Here is a 24674-nt window from a genome sequence, read left to right as displayed (position 1 = left end):
GCGGCGGGAGACACCCCCCCCCCCCCCCCCCCCCCCGCCACATATACACACACGCACCTCGCCCCGGCGGGGTCCGGCGTTTTCGGAGCGGGACTTGGTGGGGATGGGGGGTGGGGACCCGGCGTGGCGGGGGATGGCGGAGCCGATCGCCCGTGGGTCCTGTGGATGTTATGGTGGCAACCGGATGCATGGATGTAGGAAGCCGCGGGAGACTTTGTCCTTCGCGAATCTTTTTGCGGTCTGGGCTTGCTGTACATAACTACCTACCCGGGAAGCCCTTACCCCAAAAAGCATTCGCGGAGGGCGCATTCGCCGAAGGAGCAGCAGCTGCGATCGCCGACCCTTGGACTTATCTAGACTCTGTGGGCTTCTATTATTAATTCCTGGCACCTTTCCCTTTCCCCCGTCCAGCCCGACCCCCCACCCGCCCCCACCCCCCCCCCCCGCTGTGAGTGTATATATGTGTCTCCCTAGATATATATAGTGAGAGAAATAAACACCCTTTCCCCGCTTTCCTACTCCGCTTGGTCCCCGAGACGTTCAAATATTCACCGTCGCCTACTAGCCTAACTTTTTAATCGACTTTTGCCTAACGGAGCAGATCACACGTTTATTCGGATAAATGTATGGTGGCTTTTATTTCATTAATGGAAAAATAAAAATAGAATAAAACTTCCTAAAAGTTCTCCTACCCTCACCTTTTTCCCCCCTCCCCTCCTCCTTTCAGGGCATAGCCGTGTTTAAAAAATATGGATGTCCTGGTTGATCGAGATTAATTCATGAAAAAAATATTCGGAGCGATTCATTAATTGCTTTGTAATCGGGAGCCTCGGCTTATTTCGAGGTGGGGAGGGTGGGATTTACTGGGATCACCCCATAAATAATAGGGAGGGAGGAGGAGGGGGAGGCGCACGGATCCGCCGCGGTTTGGGGGAGACCCCAGTTAGCAGGAGATGCACCATGGAAGCGCTTGCCAAAGGCGCCTCCCTCCCCCCTGCCCACTTCCAACCTGATTTTAAGCAACTTGCAGTCCGGTGATCTCTCCGATCACTCTTTCCCCAAAAGCTAGTGCCCCCGAAAAGGGTAAAAAAGGCAGAATCCGGAGGAAAACCCAGGCGAGGCGATGCTTTTGGACGAGGTGATTGCAAGCGAGCAAAGCAGCATCAGCACCAGCTCTCTGGTTCTGAAACTGCCTTGTGCATGCACACAGCACTGAGAGCATCTCAGGCAGGAGTTGGGGAAGCTGCATTTTCCCTCTCTTTGCAGTAATTACCAGCCCGGATTCCGTGGGCAAGAAATAAAGAGCAAAGAGAAATCCTCCCTGCTTGCCACCCCCCAAAAGAAGGAGCGATTAAGAGCAGATCTGTCCGTGCAGATCAGCTTCGTGAAAGAGACAAGATCTGAGCAGCAAGTTGGTAGCAGAGTGGTCGCTTGACGCAACACAGGGGCCTATGGTTTGCCCGGCTGTAAAATAAAAAGGAGGTGGGGGGGCAATCTAATGCCTCAACTGTTAGAAACTAGAAGGGCTTCTCCCCTCTGCTCCCCCGACAGCAGCACGGAGAGCGATCCGGCTGAGAAAGGGCTGATCTTGCACTTCAGAGAACCCTGCACTGGAGAGATCGGGCGAGGACCACAGTCGAGGCTAAGAGTTAACATTTCTCGAGAGATAAAAGAGATTTTGAAGCCCTGCCTGCACTTTAGAAAAGAGTAAAAGGCCAGCTAAGGGATAGGCGAGGGAAGAAGGCGAAGGAAAAGCACCTCATTGCTCCCCTCCCTCCATTCTTTCTTGCTCAGGACACGTAGCTTGAGCACCGGCTGGCTTGATGAAAACAAAGGTGGAAGGGTCACAGCATCTTTCACTTAGACTCGCATTTTCATAATTATTTATCCTTTACTATTTAGAGAAAAAAAATACATTTGTCCTTTCCGGTCGCCAGCAAACCTCTTTACGGGGGTTTTATTCATGTGAGCATGTTTTAAAGGGAGAGACAAGGTACTAGAGGGAACTTGGGGAAAAAAAAAAAGAGAAGTGGTAAGAGGGATCAGCCAAGCTAAGGCTAAAAAAGCATCCTCTCTCTTCCCTGCCTACCGTCGTCCCTCAAGAGGATTGAAACCAGGCGTGATTTGGGGGTGGGGGGGCAGCTCAGGCTCTAGTGGAAATCCGAGCCACGGTGGTGCAGCTCCACGTCTCTTTACCTTGCCAGCCAACTGTTGCTGCCATGCTGTCGGCGGCTGCTGCTGCGAGCGGGAGCGGGTACCGCTCCTCTCTGCCCGGGGGCTGCCCCCCGCCGGGCCCGCGCCGCCGCAGCCCTACGGGGCACCTGTCCCCCACCCCGCCCGCCGGCCCCCAAGGTCTCTATCCGCAGCCGCAGAGTTAGCCACGTCGGGCCAGCCGGGCCGCTGCCGCGCCTGCCCCTGCCCACCGGGCGCCCAGCCCCGGCAGCACCCTCCGGGCCGCCCTGACCCTCTCCTCCTCCCGCCGGGCCCTAGCCTGGCGCTGCCGGGGTCCGTCCCGGGCCGGCCTCGCCTCCCCCGAGGTACTGGGCCGGGGCCGGGGCGCTCGGCCCTTTGCTGCGGGCCTGGGGCAGCTGGGGGGGGCTCCACGCTGGGGCTGTATGTGTGTGTGTGTGTGTGTGTGTGTGTGTGTGTGTGTGTGTGTGTGTGCGTCCCACGGGTGAAAGGGGCGGCCGGGTGGGGCCGTGAGCCCGTCTCCGCTCTCCCCCCGGGTACCAGGGCTAGTCGCAGCCAGGTGAGTCGGGGAGGAGAACAGACCCCAGCGGGTGCAGGCAGCGGCTCCGCCGCCCCCGGCCCGGTTAACCCTCCTCTCCCTCTGCCTCTCCCCTCAGGTGCGGCCGTGCCATCGAGGCCGAAGGCACCGCGGGAGCAGCGAGGGCCGCAGGCAGGTGAGAGTAGCGGCGCAGCGGGTTCCTCCCCCACTCCCGGGGCTTCGTGGCGTCAAGGTGGGGGCTTGGGGACCTCACAGAGACCGGGGAGCCGACCCGGGGGCTGTGGGCTCCCTCCCCGCACGCGGGATAGGCGCGGGGACGGCAGCCCCCCGGCCGGCTCCTCGGCTGCCGCCCTCCCCTTTGACCCCGGCGGCGGCTGCGGCCAGGCCCTGCATAAGGCCACACTAGACGGCGGCTCAGGAGCCCCCAGCCCAGGCAGGGACCCCGGCCCAGGCAGGGCCCTGGGCAGCACCTGCCGTCCCCGGGTGCAGGCAGCCACCCCTCGTCTGTGCAGGGAAGGGCACAGGCTGGTGGAAGGGAGATCGGGGCATTGAAAGAGGCAGGCAAACCTACATAAAGTTCATATAAATTATATATAAAAAGGCTGTCGCATTGGTTTTGAGTGAAACCTGTCGTCGTAAGGACGCAGAGAAGGAAAAAGTTAGTGGGCTTTGCCTGAAATCTCATTCTTTACATCAAACCTTGTTCTTTACCTCATCTCTCCTTCTTTGCTACTTCACGCTCTCTCCCACTTCACAGTTAAAAGCATTGTCCAACATTTGCTATCCTCGTAATTTTTGTCGTGTAGATTTCTTCTTCTATTATTTTTTTTTAAACACACGATCCTTGAGACAGCTAGTACAATTTCTGCCTACTACTAATTGTGAGGTAGAAAACTGAGGTAAATGAATTAACACCACGTTTTAAAAGCCGAAGGGACCCCCTACAGTAAAACAATGAAATAAGTTGTTTTCAGTCATTTTTAGTGATCATCCCTTGCCAGACCTGGCAACCTTGGAGACAGAGGAAATATGTTCCAGTAACAAAATCAAAAGTTTATAGATAAGTAACTACAGCAAAGTCTCTTTACATTTACTGTATTTTGAATTTTAAATTCCATTTATGAGTAAATAAAATATATAGGAAGGCTTTTTGCACGCCCATTTTTGTCGTTTCATTTTGGCATTTAATTTCTCAACATCCGTTATCCGTCCACAAATTGTGAGGTAAGATTTGCTGTAAAACAGCAAAAATGTCTTCCTTCAGACAGCTGCCATTATGGGCAGATGTCTTCAGAGGTTAGGGGCTCAGTTGCCACCTGACTTAGGTCAAATGTTTCATTAGGCCCCATAAAGCTTAGCAGCACTTTACTGCTATCAGCTAGTTTACCACCAAAATAGACAAACTCTGCTTATTTGAAGATAGGAAAGAAAAGCAGATCCTTGTAGCCAAAGACGGAAAGGGCCTGTTAGGGCCTCAAGTACATACACCTCCTATACCAGCATTTAATCTCCCCCAAAAGAGGACGTATCAAATATTAAACTAGTACTACTCTTGAGGTTTTTCAAAAGGTCAAGGCATACATAGCTAGGAGCATGGGGTCAGTGCATGTTAATTTAACGTCTGTTACTGCGCTTAATACAATTATATAAAGGCTAAGGGCCTATGAATAGAATTGCTGCTTAAGGCCTCTGAGCCTCCTGTATTCCTGTCAGTTAAGGGTTGAGGAATACCTCCAACCATCTGTAAAAAAATGCTTTGTGAACATGGGCCTCATGAAATAATGATTAACACTCTTACGCTCCCCTCCTTCTACCCTCCCTCCCCCCCAATTTGTATTAGTATTTGAATCTTTTACAGATCATCTGCATATCAGTTCTCATTTTTTCTCATTAAATCTGTCACCACAAATACATTTGGCTATAATATTTGCATTAGCTGTGGTATGCTGCCATCTCATTTCTGGCTATAGAAATCGCTCTAATAAAGGACACAAGTAAATTAACTTTTATTTTTATTATTATATTTTCAGGCAAGTTTTGTGGTGGTGGTTGTTTGTGTAGCTTTCAATAACTATCAGCTCTTGCTGAAATGCTAGTGTTTTTTAAATATACTTTTGGAGGGCCTTTTTCTAAAAATTAAATTAAATACCTTTTGTCTTTTATAACACTAGATGTACCCCAGGTTCAGTGAGGGCTGGTTGGCTAGTTAATTTGGTTAGTGTCATCATCCCCTGTCCCCGCTGTCATCGCACCCCCCACCCCCCAAGGACAAAAGGTTATTATTTCTCTTCCTTTCTGTGAAATATTTTATGGGGACTACTTAGGGAATGCTAAGTAACATTTATTGAGTCACTGGCAGTGTCACACAGGCCTGTTTTGCCAAAATATTCCCACTGTTATTATCACCTGTTTAGCATGACCACTGGAACTGCTCTGATAACCAGTAATGCAGTTAGCAGTTCTTACAGCATGCTTAGCTGGCACTGCATTTATTTAATGTAGGGAGTGTAAGAGTGAAAACCCTGATGAAGCCTAATTAGCAGTAGCAGTTGTAGGAAAGGTTAGCAGATTTATGGTACTGCAGACGTGATAAGCAGTCTGGGGGAAAATACAGGGTGTAGACTTATCAAACTTCAGAGAGGAGCACTACAGCAGCCAAACAGTCTGAAATGAGACTATGCTGTTTCACTTTAATTTCTGTTTGTAAATATAATCCATTTCTTTTTGTAAATATAACAGGGAAAGAGATGCGTTTGGACCTGCAGCATTGTCTGTGGATATTGTTTGGAGCAGGGAGAAGTTGCACCTTATTTAAATACAGGCCGTTTTCTGTATAAGTGACCTAGTGTTGTTCAGAATAATGTACAGCGGCACAGGGTTGGCTGCATACATGCATGTACACATGCACACAATATACATATATATGTGAATATAAAATGGATTTTTTCCTAGCATTTTGTTTTAATTCTGGATATTCAAACTTCCTGATTTGTAGAAGAGAGTTGCAAAACTTGTCCTTGTGAAACTCAAAGTTTCCACTTAAAAAATAAGAAGTGACACCTGTGTTTTAAAGTGTATTTGATGCTGTTGATCGGATGGGTTTGGAAGGATCACAGAAGATGCTTTATCAGTGATGGTATTTGCACATGGAAAAATGCGTCATGGTAGCAGCATGGCATGAGTCTCATTTCTAATACAGCTTTAGTCTTGGTAGAACCTCCCCGGGGTTGGTACACACTGTCTGCTCTGCATGGCCACAGTATGGCCTCTAGCACAGATCAGGTGCTTCCTGTGACCCATGTTCCTGTCCCTGTGCAGGTAGGCACGGGCTGAGCTGTAAGTGCAGTCATAAGGATGTGCATTCCAGTACCAATGGTACCCGTGCTGGTCACCAGGATGCAGCATTAACCTCCTCAGGAGAAAAGGAATGATTCCCTCAAATCCAGCCAGAGGCGAAATGGGACCGCTATGTTTGTGCAACGTTGCTGAGTTATGGCATTGTTAGCCCTAATGTCTAGGAACGACATTGTTCTCTTCCAAGCTGGCATAGATGGGAGACGTGCAGGAGGAAAAGGGACATAAGTTTAATTTTCCATTTATTTTCTTAGGGGATTCCCCCATCCCCAAAGCTTTCTGAATCTGGCAAATCCCTGTTTTCCTCCTGTTCTTGCTCTCCCATTGCAGCAGCTCTGTCTCCCAGTAGATGGCCAGACTATCTTCTGAAATTGCCCCCTTTGCTAGCCAGTGGAGGTACTGAAAGGGTTATTGTCAATTTGTCCCCACAGCTGAAAGTGACCGCTTCAGTTGGGCACATATTTTTTTAAAAAGGGCTTGGAGTAATGTGAGTTTCTGGGCTGAGAATATAGTAAACAATTTACTAAGAATAAAGTCAGGGTGTGCCCAGGAAAATGTGTTCCATCATCCTGTATTTTCAGTGAGCTGTAAGTAAACAGTATGGGATAATGCCATGCTAAATAACGTAAGCTATCATGGGCTTCTGCCCAAGCGGATGAGGTTCAACTGCCTGGGAAACCTGAACATTTTCAGTTTGTGTGCAAACCTTCCTGGAAAAGGAAATAGCAAAAAAAAAAATTTCTTTGGGAATTTGATTGTTTTAAATGATGCATTTTCAAAATAAGTGCACGGTTGATAGGGGAAGAAAAAAAAAAAAGCAGTGGGGAAACTGCTATGGAGATAATACATCTAGTTTTCTTAAGGGATGTGATTCTTCCATTTTTCCCCCTTGAATTATCTGCCCTCATATGAACAGTCCTACCAGATCGGTGTGGGAGGCAGAAAGCACTACTGAATCAGTGCCCACTGCACCCTTGAGCTTATAGCTTTACTGAAGCAAATGAGGTTCTTTTCCAACACAGGAATCGGGACAAACCCTGAAAAAACATGTGGTGTTGTGCAGCTCGTTGCATTACAGTCCCAACTGTACAGGTGTAAGTCAGTGCCCATGTTGGTGTCCACCCTCAGCAAAAGTGAAAGGGGGGAAAGGAGGAAGCAGTTTAGAAGAGAGTGTTTTTGATCTTGTGCTGAGTGAATGACACATAGTGTCCACTCCCCAAAAAATGTCAGCATTTCCTGGGAAAGGAGTAAAGATGAAAAAAGCCAGTTAATTAGTAGAAGGGTTGGGGAGAAGTGGCCAGCAGCCATGACAGTATCAGTTATTTAACCTCAATATACAGAATATATAGTCAGCAGTATTAATTTAACATAAATACCATGAACTACAAGCATCCAAAGCAAGACACAAAAGCCAACACAGAAACATCTCAATGCCCTTGCCTTTCACTGTCTGGAAAGCCTGGCTGGGTGACTTGCTAAAATCCTGCATGTCAGGCATAGCTGCCCATGTCCTTAGTGGCAAGCTGATGCCAGGTCTCTTATCACTTTCTGGCTTCCTTTCTAAATCTCTTTAATTATGTTGTTAAATTTTAGTTAATTTTCAGCATGTGTTCTTGTGCTGTTTTGTTACATTAGAAACGGCCTGTGATTTAAGAGAGGAGAAAACCAGTAGGAGCAGGGCAGGCAGGAAGGCAAAGACCGGGAATGTACATAAGCTATTTATCTGTTCAGAGAACGTGAATAATCTTGATATACCTGTTAGAAGTTCCTGCCTGTGCCAATATGTTTGCCAATTTTGATTGAAACAGATACTTATTGCTAATTTGCTGTTTGTTGGTACATCTCCAGTGCAGGGATGGTGCGGCAAGGGGTTCCCTGCCCAGGCACAGTTCTTGGCCTTTGCCATAGATCTGCTTGTGCGGCCTCTTGCTTCTCAGAGAGTCTCCAGCCCATGTGTCCCAAACATAGGGCTAGGTAGAATTCCTGGTTGGAAGAGGAACTTAATTTCCTCTCAAGGAGGTATAAAGGGAGGGACATCCTAAAGTACGGGGAGAGCTGACATGGCTTTGGGGAGCGTTGTTTTTTTGGCAATGTATTTGGTAATTTTCCAAACCAAATGTATTTGGTAACCTTTCAAATCAGGACTTAAGAAGGCAAAAAAAAAAAAAAGAGAGAAAAGAATTAGCAGAGTGACCCACAGTTTTTTTTTTAAAAATAATTCTGTCTACTGTTGGTTCCCAGACTCACCCTCATCAAAGCAATGCTTCTCAGTCACTCTCCTTACCCTCACAGGAACATCTGCTAGGGAAGTATGATACAGCACAGGTAGAGAAATGACTAAATGCAACTCATGATGTGAACGTGGCAAGACAGTTCCTATTTCTCCTCTTTCAGTCCCTACCCCTCACCTTTTTTTTTTTTTTTTCCCCTCCAAATTTCCTGTTTTCCCCTTTTTTCTGTTTCATTGTTCCTCCTTCACCTTTGTCCTGACTCAGGCATACATGCACTGTCTCTCTGTTTTTCTTCCACTGTTTCCCCCAGATTTTCACCCACCTCTATGGACACCTGTCTGTGGAAAGGGCCCGCAGCTGACTCCCCTGCTACACTGCTCCTCCTGCCTTGTTTCCTACAATATACAAAATGAACGCTCCTGGTGAACACAGGACGTGAAAACTGGGAGGCATGGCAGAGGGCAGAGTAGTGAGCCTGAGTCTGAGCAGCCAGTTCAGCAGACGTGACCACTAGCTAGGTTGGCCACTGTCTTCTGGCACTTGGATTAATCACAGAGTTCATCACGGAGCAGAGGAAGCCGATTTCAGGGCCTGTCAATGTAACTGTGAGAAATCTTCCTCTCAGCTGTGGAGTTTGGTGTAAGGTTCCTTGCCTTAATTAAATTGCTTTGTAGGTAAATTAGTGTGGTGTGTGCTGCTGTGCCTGTTGCACAGGGCTGATGCAGCCTTTGCAGGCAGCGTGGCTGGGTCAGAAATGCCTTACCCATCTGCAGTACATTGCAGATGATGACAGAAGTTACAAGGTATAGAGGGGAGCGTGCGCTCCCTACTTCATGATGAACTGAGGAAAGCAAGGGTGGGATGGAAGAATCTACTACACAAAAATAGGATTTGTTAACATGTATACCACACTTTTATAGAGATTTTTTGTAAATAATTGTTTGTGTATGTCCATATGCATGTGTTTTCATCGTGCAGTTGTAGGAAAAGGCCAACCTAATTGAACCGAATGAGAAAAACAGGAGCAACAAAAAAAAATTCCCAACTTACAATACTGATTTGTGCACCAAACTGTTCTAGTCCATATACCGGCAGGTCACCCACACTTTCACCTCTAGGTTTTATTAAGAGGCTGAAGTATTTGGGTATAGTGTGACATAAAATAGCAGGGTGCCAGATCACTAAGCTGAAACATTTGGGAGCTCTGCTCAGCAGGCTTGTGGTACAAGGGATGTTATGTTGAAGTGTGACCCTAAAAGTCATCCTGAAGGACCTGTGGCCATGACTTCTTAAAGTCCCATGTTTTTCTTAATTAAAAAAAAAGGTATGTTTTTGAGAAGGAACAGAAAAAAAATCTTTTGTTTTTAAATTAAAGGACTTTATTTTGTATTTAATGTCAAAAAGCCGAATTAACTGATTTGTGTTAGTACATGACAGCTAGGAGGTAAAATAGCTAGGATAGGAAAATAAACAATTGATTTTTTTAGTATTGGTTTTTTTTTTTACTGGTCAGACTGCCATGCTGAACAAAATACAACAATAAAGAGCCTATGAAATGGGAAATTAACGTTTTTTTTAAAAAAAACATTTCTCCAAGTGTGTTCTGGTTTTCCTCTTTATAATAAATCTAGTATCAGAAACCATGACATTTTTTAGATAATAACTCAGTAGTTTAAACTTATTGTAACAATTATACAAGGTGCATTTTTTAGTTCTTCATGTTTTTTTACCTGGTATTTGTGAATACACAAGTCTTTGTATGTGCGTGCAGACTATTTTATGGGTGCCTGGATGGATGTGTATCTGCACGTGTGAATATATCCACAAATACATGTACATGCAAATCCATAGCAGAAATAATAAACACAAAATGTGATCCTTTTCTTGATATGTGTAGGTTTTACAAAAATTTAAAGATGGTTTCCTGAGTCACAGGCTTTACTGTACACTATGAAAATTATGGTTCATTTCATAAATATTTACCAACTTTTTTTAGGCCTATTCAGTATTAATTATGCTGAAGTATGGGGCAGACTATCTTACTATGTCACAGTTTCTGGAGTTGAGAACATTTAAAAAAAAAAAAAGGTCTTACCTGCATTTCTGCAAATTCCATTCAGTTTTTTAACCCCAATTTTAACCATATAGTCAGGAAAATATTTTATGGCTGGCTGTATTCACCAGCAGTCTGTTGTGATACAAAGCTTTGTACGTTATTTGCAAACTCAGCAGCTATTTCTTGAGTAAAGTAACTACGTCCTGATCCAGCAAGGGCTTTCCTCTTCCAAGCAGTCTTCTAACAGGACTTAGCCTGACCACAGTAGGGCTCCTCACAGCAGTAAGCACTGCTAAGAGAAGCAGATGCTTGCGGGGAAAGGCCTTTTGTCTTGCAGTACTGCATCTGAGATTTTTTTCCCTTCCTTTTACACAATGGGTAAAAATACCTTGATTGTCTTGAAAATCAAGCTCTTGCTGATTTTTGCTTTGCTTTTAATTGTCCAGTCGCAGAAGTGGGATAAAGACCTTACAGCCCTCCCTGAAGGATCCTGGTTCCTGTGAATTTCTATTTGTTCTTGCTTTGAACAGTTTCCATAGGATGTAGTTCTGGCACTGAGTGATGGGGTTTCTGTTCACATGCTTAGTAAACCCATTAGCAATAAATATTCTGACTTTATTAATTCACTGTCCCATGCTACATCTGCTCCATGGCAAAGGGATGATTCAAAGCCTGACAGGAATATTTCTTTTTCCAGGTTCTCTCTGCTCAGGTTGTCAAAAGATGAGGGTGGGGGTATTTGTATTTTTATTTTTATTTTTAACACTAACAATTAATCCCTGGCAACTGAACAGAGACTTTCCAAACTTGTATCACACAAACAATTGATACTTTGTTAGCTTGTTTGCTTGTTTCCTTCTCTGATTATTCATAGTCAAACTAGGCCTTTCTCCATGTAATGGATTTTAAAAATACGTGTATAATGCAGCTGCCAAACTGAGAGTGGAGATCCTGAAGTTTAACACTCAGTAAACAAAATGTGACCAAGTACTTCCATGCCAATAGGTTTAAAGATTCCCAAATGAACATGAGTGCTGAAACCCTTGTAACCTGCTATTCTGTATCTTTTTGAATAAGACCTCCATTTACTCTTCTATAAGGTTCATGAGATTATGGAGTCAGCTCTGCTCCTACAGTGAGGCCACTAGAAAAACTCCTTTAGACTTGTATACAAAAAGTACTGGTTCAAGAGTGATAATTTTTTATTCTGAAGTTATTTGACCTCTTTTTTGAGGCATATTAATCTATTTAATTTATTTTGTTCAGTCAATATATATTTATATACAATAGAAACATCATGATTTAGCTGTTTTATTTGCTGCACAAATTTAAGAAAATATTACAACCAAGAAAACAAATCTTTTAAAAAATCAGCAAAATCTGATGAGATTTAAATGGAAGAAAACATTGTTCTGCGTAATGTTTATTGCATTTCATCTTTTTTTTTTTTTCAGATTAATTTGGGTGTTCTGATCTACAAAAAAAACCCCAGTCTGTCTGCACCCCCAGTCATGTAACACTCCTGAAACACTCCTGAACTCACTGGTACCACATAAGCATGCCTCCCTCATATTTCCTGCACTTCATATGTGAAATTTCAGCTGCCACTGTCCCAATTAAATAATGGTCATAGCTTTTCACTGTTACTAAACTAAATTTGTCCCTTGATTAATTTCTGTTAAAGGAATTTCTTGTATAAATTCGAACTAGTATAGTAGGACTTTGTATGTGGGGGTCTGGTTGTACGCACATCTATGTAGGCATATGTGCATTAAAAAACTAGGAAAAGTATAGTAACCAAAAATAATAAATAGAATCGAATTTATCTGTCCTCAGTTCATTTAGTTGTAAGGCATCTGTGTAGGTTAATAGAATTTTAAGTTGTTCATGAAACTGCAGTATAGTTCTTCTATATAGTGAAACAGTTATGCTGGAGAGGGATTTCACAAATGCATTGCGGTTCCAGTGGTTGACTTGAAAATGTGTTTGAACATACATGTCGATAAATTACATACTGCTCACCTAGTTTAACCAAATCTGATCCAAACCCCACTGAAATTAAGGGCTATTTTTTCACTGAATAGGAATTGTGTATCAGTCCATTCTGTAGCCTCGTTTATTTGAGGAAATCAGCTGTCATGACTTCTTTGTGTGTATGGGTGCACATGTAGCCATATATATTCTATCTATCTATCTGTTCATATACAAAAAAATGTATGTTTTGTGTAGTTCTTACTGTGGCTTTGTGCATGCATTAGGTAGACATGTGCATGAGGTTGTACATGAGAGAAGAATTGTGTACCAGTGGTCTCCTCTTTATGCACAAGTATGTTTTGAGTTTTTTATATATCTAGGGGAATAGGCATCATCTGGACTTCAGTGGGAAAAAGCAGATTAGTTTTTGCTGCTTTTTTCCATTTTAATTTGTCCTTGAAGGTAAAAATTATTTTGGTGATCACTTAATGTCACGATTTTTATTTGGAAACAGACTGCAGTGCCTCTGTCACAGGGACTGAGAAGCCATGAACATGTATCTGAAGTGTCTAACACACCAAAGGAGATTTCCTCTCTCCTCCCCTCACCGTAGTGATGAAGCAACTGTGGGCCAAATCCTTCTTACTTTATTATCCAAATTTTCCTAACAAAGTCCGCTTACTTAATTACCAAGTTAAGAATACTGGTTGCTTTCATAGGTGGGCTTTTGCATCTGCATGTGTCATAGACATTACACGAAATAGTTGTTCCTTGATTTAAAACGCTTTTATTTATTGGCTTGCCTGTCCCTGCCACCTAATTTAGGAGCCTAACCTCAGACAAGCAAGTTTGAAGTTTTTTAACCTTATGGATAGTCCCCAAACTATATAGCACTTAATCTGTAGCAGTTTTAAGAATAAAAGTATATAGAATCTAACAATTATGAGATATTACTTTCTGGTATCCAGAAGGTAAGGTTAGGTCTAATGGAGTTTTGGGAAAAGATGTCAAGAAGGATACCAGTGAGCTTGCTCCCTGTCATTTCTAGCAGCCCTGAACAGTACGGAATTTGAATAACAGAATTTCAGTGGAGCAAATAGAAGGTCTTGGATATAAGGGAATTCTGAAAGGTGCAATCGGTGCTAATGGAGCACAGTGATATGTGCCCATTTGGTCATCTAGGCATCAGTTTTGGGTGAAACTTGTCTATGCAGTCGGTCCCCTACCCTCTAAGGCCAGCAGATGCATAAGGCTGTGGCAGTGCATCCTATCAGGTGAGTGGGCAGGAGAGGGGACGTGCACCGTCACACTGAGGCCACCTGCTCAGCGTGCAAGCCCTGTGGTAGCTGCAGCACCAGCCCTGCTGGGCTACCCACTGCTCTGCTGCAATGGTAGCTCAGCCTGGTAGAACACCTGCGTCAAAATAAAAATGGAATATATTTGGTCCTGATCTTTAGTCCCAGATAGTTTTTAACCTTAGTGGGCTTCAGTCTTGTAAACCAGTAGGTGTGTAGTGTGTGAAGTCCTGTGGAGTTGCAGTGGCTGATACCAGTCAGCTGAGCCAGCAGCCTGCCTCAATGCTGCAGTGTCAAGGCTTAAGATAATCTATCTATTGAAGAGGAGCAAAAATGAAGAAAACGTAATGCTAAAAATGTAAGAAGGAAACAAAGATCAAAAAAATACCAAGAATTCTTGGAGTCTCATTTTGAAATTAGAAGTTAAGGAGGCACGATGAATACAGGCTTGGCTTCTTATTGGAAGGAATATTTGTAATAATTTTGGTTTATTTATTCTAAAGTTAGGCAGCATTGTAATGGAGACCTTGAGGATGTTTTACATTTGTGTAGTAGAAGTAAGCCTTAATGAAAATTTTACTTTCTATATGCTTATTCAAGGGTCTGGCATGTGAGTAAGAGAATGTTGGGGGTACGGGGGGAGAAAAGTGTGCCTGTTAGGCATGATACAGGTTCCAAGCCCATGTGCGTAAAGGCCAAAGACAGCTCACTTTCTGCACATTATTATATCATAGTCTTGTTTTCAGTAAATGAAGGTATTTATCTGAGTGGCCAGAGCAGAAACTGGCATTAAAAATCAGCCATAAGTATGATTTCTTTGCATCCTTTGGGAAAAAAAATATCCAAATTTATAATGAAACAGAGAACAAACAAAAAATTAAAACTTTACTCTGTCATTCTTGCTATAGCTAGTCAGGGGGTTATTGATATAAAGTGCATAATGACTGCTACAGCTAATAAAACAAAAACTAATTGCATGTTTAGATAACAGTCAAATCCATATTGCTCTGTCCCATGAATCTAGTCCTATTATATGTAAGCAGCATCTAGCCCATTGGCTTCATAAGGGCAATTCAGACATATAAAGCAAGCATGTTTTGGCTCAGTCGAATGCAAACAAAAGTCTCCTGCACATTTACAACCAACAAAGCAGGTTTAGGATGAATTTTTTATATGAATGTAACCCAAAGTAGGAAAGAAAAATAATTCCACTGAGGTAGTAGTGGAAGCTAAATGTTAAACAAGCTTGGATCAGAAAAAAAATTGTCAGAGCAGCATGCTGCCATTTTATCACTCTGTCATCTGTTAATATAAATGTTATTAAATAAATATGAATATTAAAAATAAATGTTAATCCTCTTTTCATATTTACTCCATAGTAACAGTCATTTTTTCCTTCTTTTTTTAAATTTTGACATTAAAAATATAGAAAAAAGCTTGCTGTTGAGAATAAAGGCTGGAGATATTTTTTTTTTTCCATTTAAATTACCGATTAACAATTTATTTACTTGTCACTTACTGTTGACCATCCTGGTCATTGCTTTTTATTTGATATTTTACTTAATATTTCTTTCTGGGCAGATATGAAGCAGATTTTAATTTCTGTATGATTCTAATCCTCTATTTCTATGTATATTACTAGCATTTTCCTTGTCTTTCAAGTATCTTGTCTTTCAAATGAGGATTTATCCTCTGCACTAAATACTCTATACTGAAGTTTTCTTGTTTTGAGCAGTCACTGTTTGGGATAGTCCTTCTTGCAAGCTTGGGGATTCAGGTTTGAGGTTATAAACACTTCTGTACGTATGAGTAAGCCTAATTTTGTGAGTAGTCTGAGCCCTGCTGGGCTCCTCAAACAAGTATGTGTTTGCAGGCATGGGACCTGCAGATATTTGGATGGAGAAGAAGACAGGGAAGGGCTACAGATACTAAGTTTTATTTTTAATTACATATGCCTGCCAGGATCATCAAGAAATATGACAGTCTATTTTGTGAAATTGGCTGGATTGTTTGGGACATGTAATGCATAAATGAAACTGCTTAATTTGGTACCATAAGATAAAGATGACTCAAATACTTGATAATCAAATATAATCATTGTGATTGTTGAAACATTTGGTCCTGATTTAGTTAAATCTATAGGTATTATTCTAGCATCTAGAAATCTTCCCATATGATAATACCTGGTTGAAAAATGTGCAAAACCAGGCATCAGTCTTTAAAATTTGTGTGTGGGGTTCAAAAGGCTTACTAAAGATGCTATTAGATTAACAGCTTTTTATTTTATATATCTAAGTTGTTACAGTTGCTGTGTGTTTTCACTAAGAATTTTGTTTTGGTTTGTTAGGCTTTTTTTCCCGTTCACCCCATCCCTTCCAAACTGCAACCAGAAATTAAAAACCAGCTAAGAAAAAGCTACATGCCTGGTTCTTGATACTGCTCCTACTGAATTTAATGGGATCAGTATCAGTTTTAGAGTTGAGGGGTATGGTGTAAAAGCAGAAGGACAGAGGTGCATAAAAAGAGTATTTCACAACTTGGGCAATATTTATAATGTAGTCAGAAGCCTGTGCAATGAGAGAAAAGGGATCTGAGGACATAGTCAATGGTAAATCAGGAGGCCAAAAAAATATATGTTTTAGAAGCCATGTTTGCAACTGTGACAAATATATCTACCTGGTAAATGGCAATTAAGTTTTTAAACAATACTTTTTTTACAGTAGTGAAAATTAAGGAAAACGATGAGGGTCAAATTCTGCCCTTAGATATACTACTCATATATTGCCTGTTGACATTGGTAGGGAAGATTTTAACATTTCACATTTGACTTGGAATCAAACAAAAAAGATTCTTTTCAGATGACTCTGGAGTGACTTCTGGATCAGAGGATCCCAAGTGGATCTGCCAATGTGTAGAGATACGATTTCATCAGGCAGTGAGGGTGGTCTCTTTGCAATCAAACATGATAGGTATTTGACTGTACATAGCAATGACAAATAGCAATTTTGGCTTTTACAGGAGAGATTGAATTTGCTCATGTGTAGAACTGTATACTACAGATGACTGTCTCCACTAAAAGGGGTGACAGCAATATTGGCCATTGTTCCTTCTTCAAACTACTTTGTAACGGCTTCACTCCTGCGTCCTGTAAATGTGAGTAGCCCAAATGGATTGCTAGGTTCTGTGATTCAAATACAGCAGTAATAAGCAGGACTTCCAGGTCCTCTTCTGGCTCCACCAGCTTTTCAGTATAAGCCTGGCCAGATGTCTGGTTCTCAAATGGTATGTAGTATTTATGTGAAATGTTTCAGCAAAATGGAGGCTTCAACAAGCAGACACAGTTTTGGGCAGACTGAACCTAGGCAGCTGTTACTGAATTGTGTAGACTGGTATACACTGACTTACTCCACTTTCTTCACTTCTCTTATGAGTGTAGCTTGGTGATCCCATCTGAATGGCCTGGTTGCTGATCATTCCTGAAGGTTCCTGTCTGGAACAGTCGTTTGCTCCCTCCCTGTTGTTAAAAATTACTGAGAAGAAGGAAGGCAGCCTGCTGTGTCAGAAGGTGATGTACAAAGATAGGTAGAAAGGTTTTGGTGGGTCTTCCCAAACCACACTGACCAGAATTCATGGTCCTTTTTTATCTGGCAGACCTCAGTCAACACTTAGTTTTCCTCAGCTATTTTGAGAGGACCCAGCTAAGCTGCCTATGATGTTTCTTGGCCCTTTGTTGAAGAAGGTGGTCAGCAAATCTTTGATTCTCATTTGCCTTGCAAAACAAGTCCTAAAAAAAATATTTAAAAAGTTAAAAGTTCTTGTCTTCTTGCTGTCAATCAGGATCAGTTTCCTGAAGACCAGCAATGGGAATGCCCCTGTTAACTTTCACCAGGAAAAACAGGGAAGGGGACAGCACCTGAATGTCTTACATACCATAGCACCAGAACTGACAAAGCTGATTTCCTAGGGTTGTTTCATGCTTTGCTGCAAGTTCTGATGGATGCTTCTCCTGCAGCTGGGATATTCATAACTGCTCTCCCCTATGTGGATTCTCTGGTGCCTAATAAGATGTGCTCACTGTGTTACCTTTCCCTCCAACCTGGGAAACTTACAGGTCTCTGTAGTTCTGGTGGCCACCTTCTTCCACAAAACTCATTGGATCTTAATTATCATCGAGAACTGTATCTGAGTGCCAGGTCTGACCAAACTAGCAATGCACACAACAGTTATTGAACACCCTGATGGTCACCTTCTGTCTTTTACATGCACATGGATGCACACATACACATGCACACACACAGCATGATCACAAGCCTTGTTGCCATAGGAAACCAGGCTAAAAACAAGCAAGGTCAGAAGGCATGAGCTCATTGTTTTTCCTTTCCAGCTCCTTTTTAAAACTGCTAGCACAGGCTTTTCTAATTTGTTAGATCAGATGTGTTCTTGGATGCTAGGTAATGGAAATCATACTAGCTGCGTGCCAGGCTCTGTTCTGCATGACACTGTGGTGTCTGTCATGGAGTTTGTCCAGTTCCCATCTTTATCAGGCCTTAGCTCATTCCCTAGTCATTCTCTGCTTGATTCAGCAGTCATACTTGCTGCTTTGGCTTGCAGGTTTCCTTCCTGGTCCCCTGCTTCTTGTTGAGTATATATCCAGTAATCACTTGGATCTCACTGCAGAGTCTTGCCCACCTTGAAAAAAGTAGCAGCATCACAAGGATATTCTCAAACGGATTTCAGCGGGCTGCACTGTTTGCACAAAAGCCCAAAGTGGGGTCATCAGTAGTTGAATATTAAGGAAAACTCTAGTCTGGTTAGGACTAACTCAGCTGCTACCATCTTTGCTTTAGCATAAATATGTATAGTGCATTATGGCTAAACCTTTATAATAAAGAGGTCTTTATGCTGCCTAGCATTTGTGGATGTGGGCCACATTCATCCTGTGACCAAGGGGATGGCCAGCCACCCCTCCAAACTCATGTCTTGGTGACAGATTTGAGCAGCTGTTGCGCATGCCACCAGCTGGCAAACCTTCCCTTCCCTTGCTACACATCACGTTCTCCACCTTTGAGGGTATTGTGGACTGCAGAGCTAATCTTGGGCAGGAGATGAGGTGGATACCAGAGGCCCCTTATCTGCAGACACTGATTACCTTTCTGGTCCTTTACTTTTAACTTCTTGCAAGGTTGGGGCAACTGTGACCAGAGGAATGTGATGTTAGTGAAAACAGGTGCGGAGCTGTAGAATTTGAAGAACTTCTCTCTGTAGGGGAATGAAGGCCATACTTTTGGTAGCTGTTCATGTATAACCCTTCTTTCTTTGTTTCTTTGCCCTCCAGTACAGCAGCACAAATGTCTGCTCTTTTGATGAACGTGGTTACTTGCAGAGACTTAGCTGCCTTTTCAGCATGAATTGTTGCATTCTCCTCCACTTCCTTCTTCTAGCAAATACAATTACAAAGTACAAACCATAAGGAGCAGGAATTCATCTGGGTGTGAATGTGTAAACCAGCTTAATTAGTGATAAAGCATAGTACATATCCCTCTATCTATCTCTTGGAAACATTAAATTAAGGTGCCTAAATATGGGCATAGTTATTTGGTCATATATTTGTCATGTAAGAGTAAATCCAACGTCTTGTTTTCCTAATAACTGAGGAGTTCAGAAACTGTAGACCTACTTGGTTATGACTGCCTGTCCCTGTGGCCAGGGTAAGCTTTTTCCTTGCTTGTGATTTTCAATACTTTCACATGTACTTGCCCTTACAGAAGTTCTTTTCTTGGGTAAAATCAGAGATATTTCAGCCTTGGAAAATACTTCCTCTTGTCTTGTCTGGATGGTCTTTCACTTTGATGGATGGAATTTGTATCTTAGCTGTATATACTGTTTATTAGTGATTCTTTTGCCTTCCAACTTCCTACTTGGGTCGGCTGGCATTTTGACTTAGTGGTGATTAGTAAATCGCAGTGGCACATAGGTCACCCAGATCCTGTTTGCATTTCTACATCTTCTTTCCCTGGGTTTGTCAGTGCTGCAGAGACAGAGAACCTGAAGTCACTCAGCAGTGGCCCCCAACCACCTCAGTTTTGTTGGGCCTTCTAGGGACAAAAGCTCTTGTCATCAGCAGGGGTTTATTGGGGAGTGGGAAGCCTGCTAGACTAATGGTGGGAAACTAAAACTTGGAGTACTTCTGGCCACCAACAAGGGCATGGAAAACCTATTTTCGGAAACTGTCTTTTCACCACCCTGTTCCCATCTTCCTTAGAGCTATATTGCTGTCATTACTGGTAGCACCTGTAGTATGGGATGTTCCTGGTGCTGAGCCACGAAACGTTTGTAGTCTGGGAGCTGTGCTGATGTTCTGGTTGATGTTATCATATCAGCAGAGAAAGACGCTACTAGAATGCAGTTATTTTCAAGAGCCATCTAGGAGATTAAAGTTGCCACAGAGTATGTGCATATCTCCCTGTATGCCTCTCAAATCCTGGGCACATAGCTTTAAAATCCTTAAAGAAAAGGGATCTGGCAGCTCACTGAGAGATATCTCAGAGCTGGCACCATGTATCTTGAAGGCTTACATCACTGGCTGTGTCCACACTAGTAAATTAAATGCATCCTGGACCATTCTCTGGCATTGAGGTCAACTGGCACAAAATAGCCAACATCCATACCATTAAGCTGTCTTGAACTTCAAAACAGGCCAGTCATATACGAAATGTCTATTGGGAACAGTCCCTGGCTCGTGGTCACTCCTAGCCCACACCCAGGAGCATTTGGGAGAGTGCTGTTTGGCCCCGGCCTGGGCCATGCCAGGGATCTTCTAGAAACTGGAGAACAGGTGCCAGCGGTAGTGTCCCTGGCACCATTTGATGGTGGTGTAGCCAGCAATCTTGCAGGTGACTGAGCCTTTGCCACAGCAACAAGATGAGAGGGTTAATCCTTTTTGTAAGGGCCATGATTCCCTCTCTCTGTCAATCCCTCTGTCTTCTCTGTCAAACCTGGGATTTTATTCTGATTAATGCTGGAAGGGCTTACTGTTTTCAGCTGTTTAATAATTTGCTGTTGTGGTTGTATTTGGTTGTGTTTGAATTTCTACCTCCCCAAGAATCGGGGAAGGGATTCTATAAATATTATTTGATCTAATTAGTAAGTGTCAGCATCTTTTGTAGTGTAGTAGGGAGTGAGGATGTGCACTGGGAGAATGACATCTAAGGACAGAAAGACATTTCTGGTTTTATTCCTGTGCCACTTTCACTGTAGTCCCTGTGCCACTGTTGCCAGAAACTCTTAGTGCCACTGTAAAGGATATTATCTATTATAAAAACCTTTTCTAAAGCCCCAAGGTATTGAAGACGGAGAATAAATCACTTACTACCTCCTTAGGTATTTTTCTGTAACTCATAGTTTGCTACCACGATCCTTGGAAACCGCATAGTACAGACCCTACTGAAATGATGCTCCTGGTCAACATGTTTTTCTTGATTTGGGCATTCAGATTCTTTTGATCCACTGTAGGCTCTTCAGCAGAAGGCAATCGTGATTTTTTTGTGTTAGTATAGTCTTCCAAGGCACATCTTCTTTCTGAAATGTCCTCTGTAGCCTGATTTAAGCCCTGGTTGAATTTGGTCAGGTGTGCTGATAGGGCTTCTGGTTACTGAGTCAGAGCATTTGTCAGCAGTGGTCTAGGAGGTGTGCTGTTAGCCAGGGAGAAGTGGCTTCCTTTTGCTGATTATTTAGTTAACTGAGAAGACTTTAAATTTCTTGTTAATAATATTTTATAAATATATAGATAAAAATGTATGTCAAAAGATTTTAATCCGATGCTGGTATGTCTTGGGGCAAATTAGTGATGGTACAGTGCCATGCAGATTCATGGTAGTCTATTAAGGTTGTGCTTACATTCTCAAACTGGTGTATCTATTCCTAGAGCTATGTTGGATAAGTAAATAAAATGTCTTTGGTACTTTTGCTGTTCTGGGGCATTCCGATAGGTTGCTGGTTGGGTGAAGTAGGCCAAATGCTGTTTGCTTAGCTTATGGATCTAGTCTGCTTATTTCAACAAGTTAGCAAAGCTAACTGGATTTTGTTGTTTTGAAATTATTCAGAAAGCTGCACTGTATTTTTTCTAAAGATCGTCCACTAATGTGGATGCCACAATATGCTTAAATCAATGGGAAACCCGTGGGAAAGTTAGAAGTTATGGCACTGAGTTTGCAATGTTTTAGGATTTACAAGCAGATCCTTAGAAGGGGAGCATACACAGGGCAGATGGTACCAAAGTCCAGTACAATCCAAATGGCATTAAGTAATATCCATGACTATTTCTTACCCTGTGTTGTATATGCGGGGCTTCTGTGGAAAGAAGGAGTCATGCATATACAGTGCTGGAATTACGATGTTCTAAACCAAGAATTTCAGAGTAGTTTTAACAAATGTTCTATTCATCTGTAAAATCTTGAAATGTATTCTGTCAATGGAGGTTAGTACATAAAGACTGATGACTGTTAAAAAAAATGTAAACTTTTGTTTGAATGTAACTATTTGTTTTGATGGTAATTGAGGCAATTCCTTCACTTTCCACAAACATTCATTAGAGTGATATTCTGCAGAAAAACTGTCACATGCAATGATGCATTTCTGTATCCATATGAATTCCTGAACTGGAAGTCTGCGTGCAGCTCTTAGGAAAGCATTTGATGGGTTGTAAATTTACCAACCAAGGGTAAAAAAATGATGTCAGGTGATTTGGGTGACCAACAACCCCTTATAAATACTAATCTATGAGTGGTGAATTCCTAAAATACACAAAGCAGTCATTTTAGTGAATAGCTTGTGAGCAATCTCATGGGCAGAAATAAGTTGGCAATTACTCATTCAATAATTTCTGAAAAATATGTCTGCTCATTGACATTTTGAAAAAAAAAAAAAAGATAAATCTTATAAATGCATTGCGGGAAATATCTTGCCAGCTAACAATGCAAATTACATGACTCCACTTACAAATATTTAACCTTCAGAACTTCTGATATTCCTTATTGGAAGAGGTCTGTCTAGATGTACAGACTGCACCAGTTCCCTGAGCAGCAGAAATGTAACCACAGAGTTGCAACACAATTTGAAAAAAACCCGCAAATCTATGTATGGTTTGGTCCCAATCTAAAATTTGCAGCTGGCTTATTTTCCTAAACAAAATTTCAAATTCTTGTACTTGGATATATTTAAAAAAATTGATTGTGATTTGAGCTTTGAAACAAAATTCACTTCTATAGGCAGTTATGCACGTGCATTAGGGATTCTGGCATGTATTTGAAAAAACAGTTATTGGCAGTCATTAAACACCTCCGCTGACCTCATAAGGTGTGCAGGTAGATCCAGGACAGTTCATAGCTCATGATCTGTCACCTGCTGCAGTGGTAACATTTATAAAGGTCCATTCCTGCATCATTCCCTTCTCATGGGCCATCAGGAATATCAGTTCTCCCATGCTGCTCCTCTGTGACATGCTTTAGAGGCTCAAAGGAGGTTGATTTTCTGTGGCTTCTTCTTCCTTTTATGTCTTTGCCGAAACTCCCAACAAGGAAGGTCATTTTTAAGGGTATATTTTTGTGACGGGGACATGGGACATGAATTGAGGCTGACAGATTAATTTCCTGCAGGATGTATGAATAGTGCTTGCAACTAGTGGTCCATATGTGCCTGCACTGATTTCAGATTGGTAGCTTAGCTGGCATAGCTACTTCCAGTTTCTTTTTTTGCAAGATTATTTGTACCATTTAGGCCTCAGCTCAGGAGTGACTGGACAACAGATCCCATCATGTATAGACATGGAGCCCTTCATATATTCCTTTTCTGCTTTATTAATATAGTTTGCTGACACATTTGTGGTTTTTTTTACAATTTTATAATTAAAATCCAGTTCCTAAAGCACTCGTATTACTAAAATAATTTCATATTTTACTAAAATTTCTTCTGGTTCTCAAGTATGCAATGACTACCCTAGCACAGTCAAACCGATATGCTTCCATTATAACTTGATGGTACATCAGCATTAAAATGACTTTGCTTTGACTGTCCATTTATCAAAATATTCCAAAAGCAATTTATGATGTTAGCAGATTTTACTTTTCTATTTTATACAGTTAAAAAGTATGGAGAATTTTGAAACCATTCACATTCAAGACCAGTTAAATGAAGATAGAGCAAAATGCACATTCCACAATAGGTACCTCTCAAATAATTTGTTTGTCTGTCAGTTGCATCTGTCTTGCCATGGAAATGACAGTTAAAAGGGGCAAATGAATGAAGTTGTTTCTAGTTTTAGATTTTGTTTAGAAATAAAACAGCTGAAGATGGGTAGAGGTATTTCATAGGACTTCTTCCTGATACATACAATGCTTTTGTTTATATTTTTGGATTTCAGCTTTCCTTGGAATGATTTGCTATCCAAAATCAAAATAAGGCTTTTCTAGTAGATGCTAATTAAAAAATGAAAACTAACAAGTACTAGAAAATAAACCTTGTTCATTGAGGACTGGTGACCTGTACTGCGATGCAGAAGAGGAATGATGACCTGAAAGTCAGAGAGAATGGAAAGAGTGAAAAAATTTATTAAAAAATTATTAATGAAATTGTTAAGGAATCTGTGTTTTGAGGCAGCCATGTACCTTTAAGCTTGTCACGATTCGATTTAACTTTTTTTTTCCTTTTTTTTTCCCCAAGCGTTCAGTGATGAGACTGATTTAAGCATTCCCAGCAACTCTGGTAACGGTGTTGCTGGCCTGAAATACTCTGCCTTTTGTCCCAGCTCTTCTTCCTGCATGGCATGCATTAGTACACCTAGCCCTGTTATCAAACGTCCCTCTCGTTCTGGCCCCATTCTTCTTCAAGTCAATGGAAATTACAGTATAGGTTTTTGTGAGAACAGGGGCTGGCCCTTTCTCAGGATTTCTTTCCTCAACAAAACAATAACTTTGCACAGTGCCTGATTGGTTTTGGGGGGGTTGTTTATGGTAACTACTTGAGTTCAACAATGTTTTTGT

At 42.1% G+C, this 24674-nt stretch overlaps 1 long non-coding RNA gene across 2 annotated transcripts in view; it reads left to right on the top strand.

The window, feature by feature from the left end:
* The window catches only part of LOC114018032 (uncharacterized), a 42492-nt gene that overhangs the window by 15583 nt on the left and 2235 nt on the right, over positions 1–24674 (top strand). Inside the window, exons 2-3 of one of the 2 annotated variants that reach the window (XR_008733196.1) lie at positions 2847–2903; positions 11824–12124. This is a non-coding gene — a long non-coding RNA (uncharacterized LOC114018032). Of the gene's footprint in view, positions 1–2846; positions 2904–11823; positions 12125–24674 lie in introns of those variants that run through there. The other variant, XR_003563421.2, reaches the window with a different exon arrangement.

Source organism: Falco cherrug, chromosome 7 (genome assembly GCF_023634085.1).
Source record: "Falco cherrug isolate bFalChe1 chromosome 7, bFalChe1.pri, whole genome shotgun sequence".
In the NCBI taxonomy this organism is placed as follows: Eukaryota; Metazoa; Chordata; class Aves; order Falconiformes; family Falconidae; genus Falco; species Falco cherrug.
This window is presented reverse-complemented; position numbering and strand designations above follow the sequence as displayed.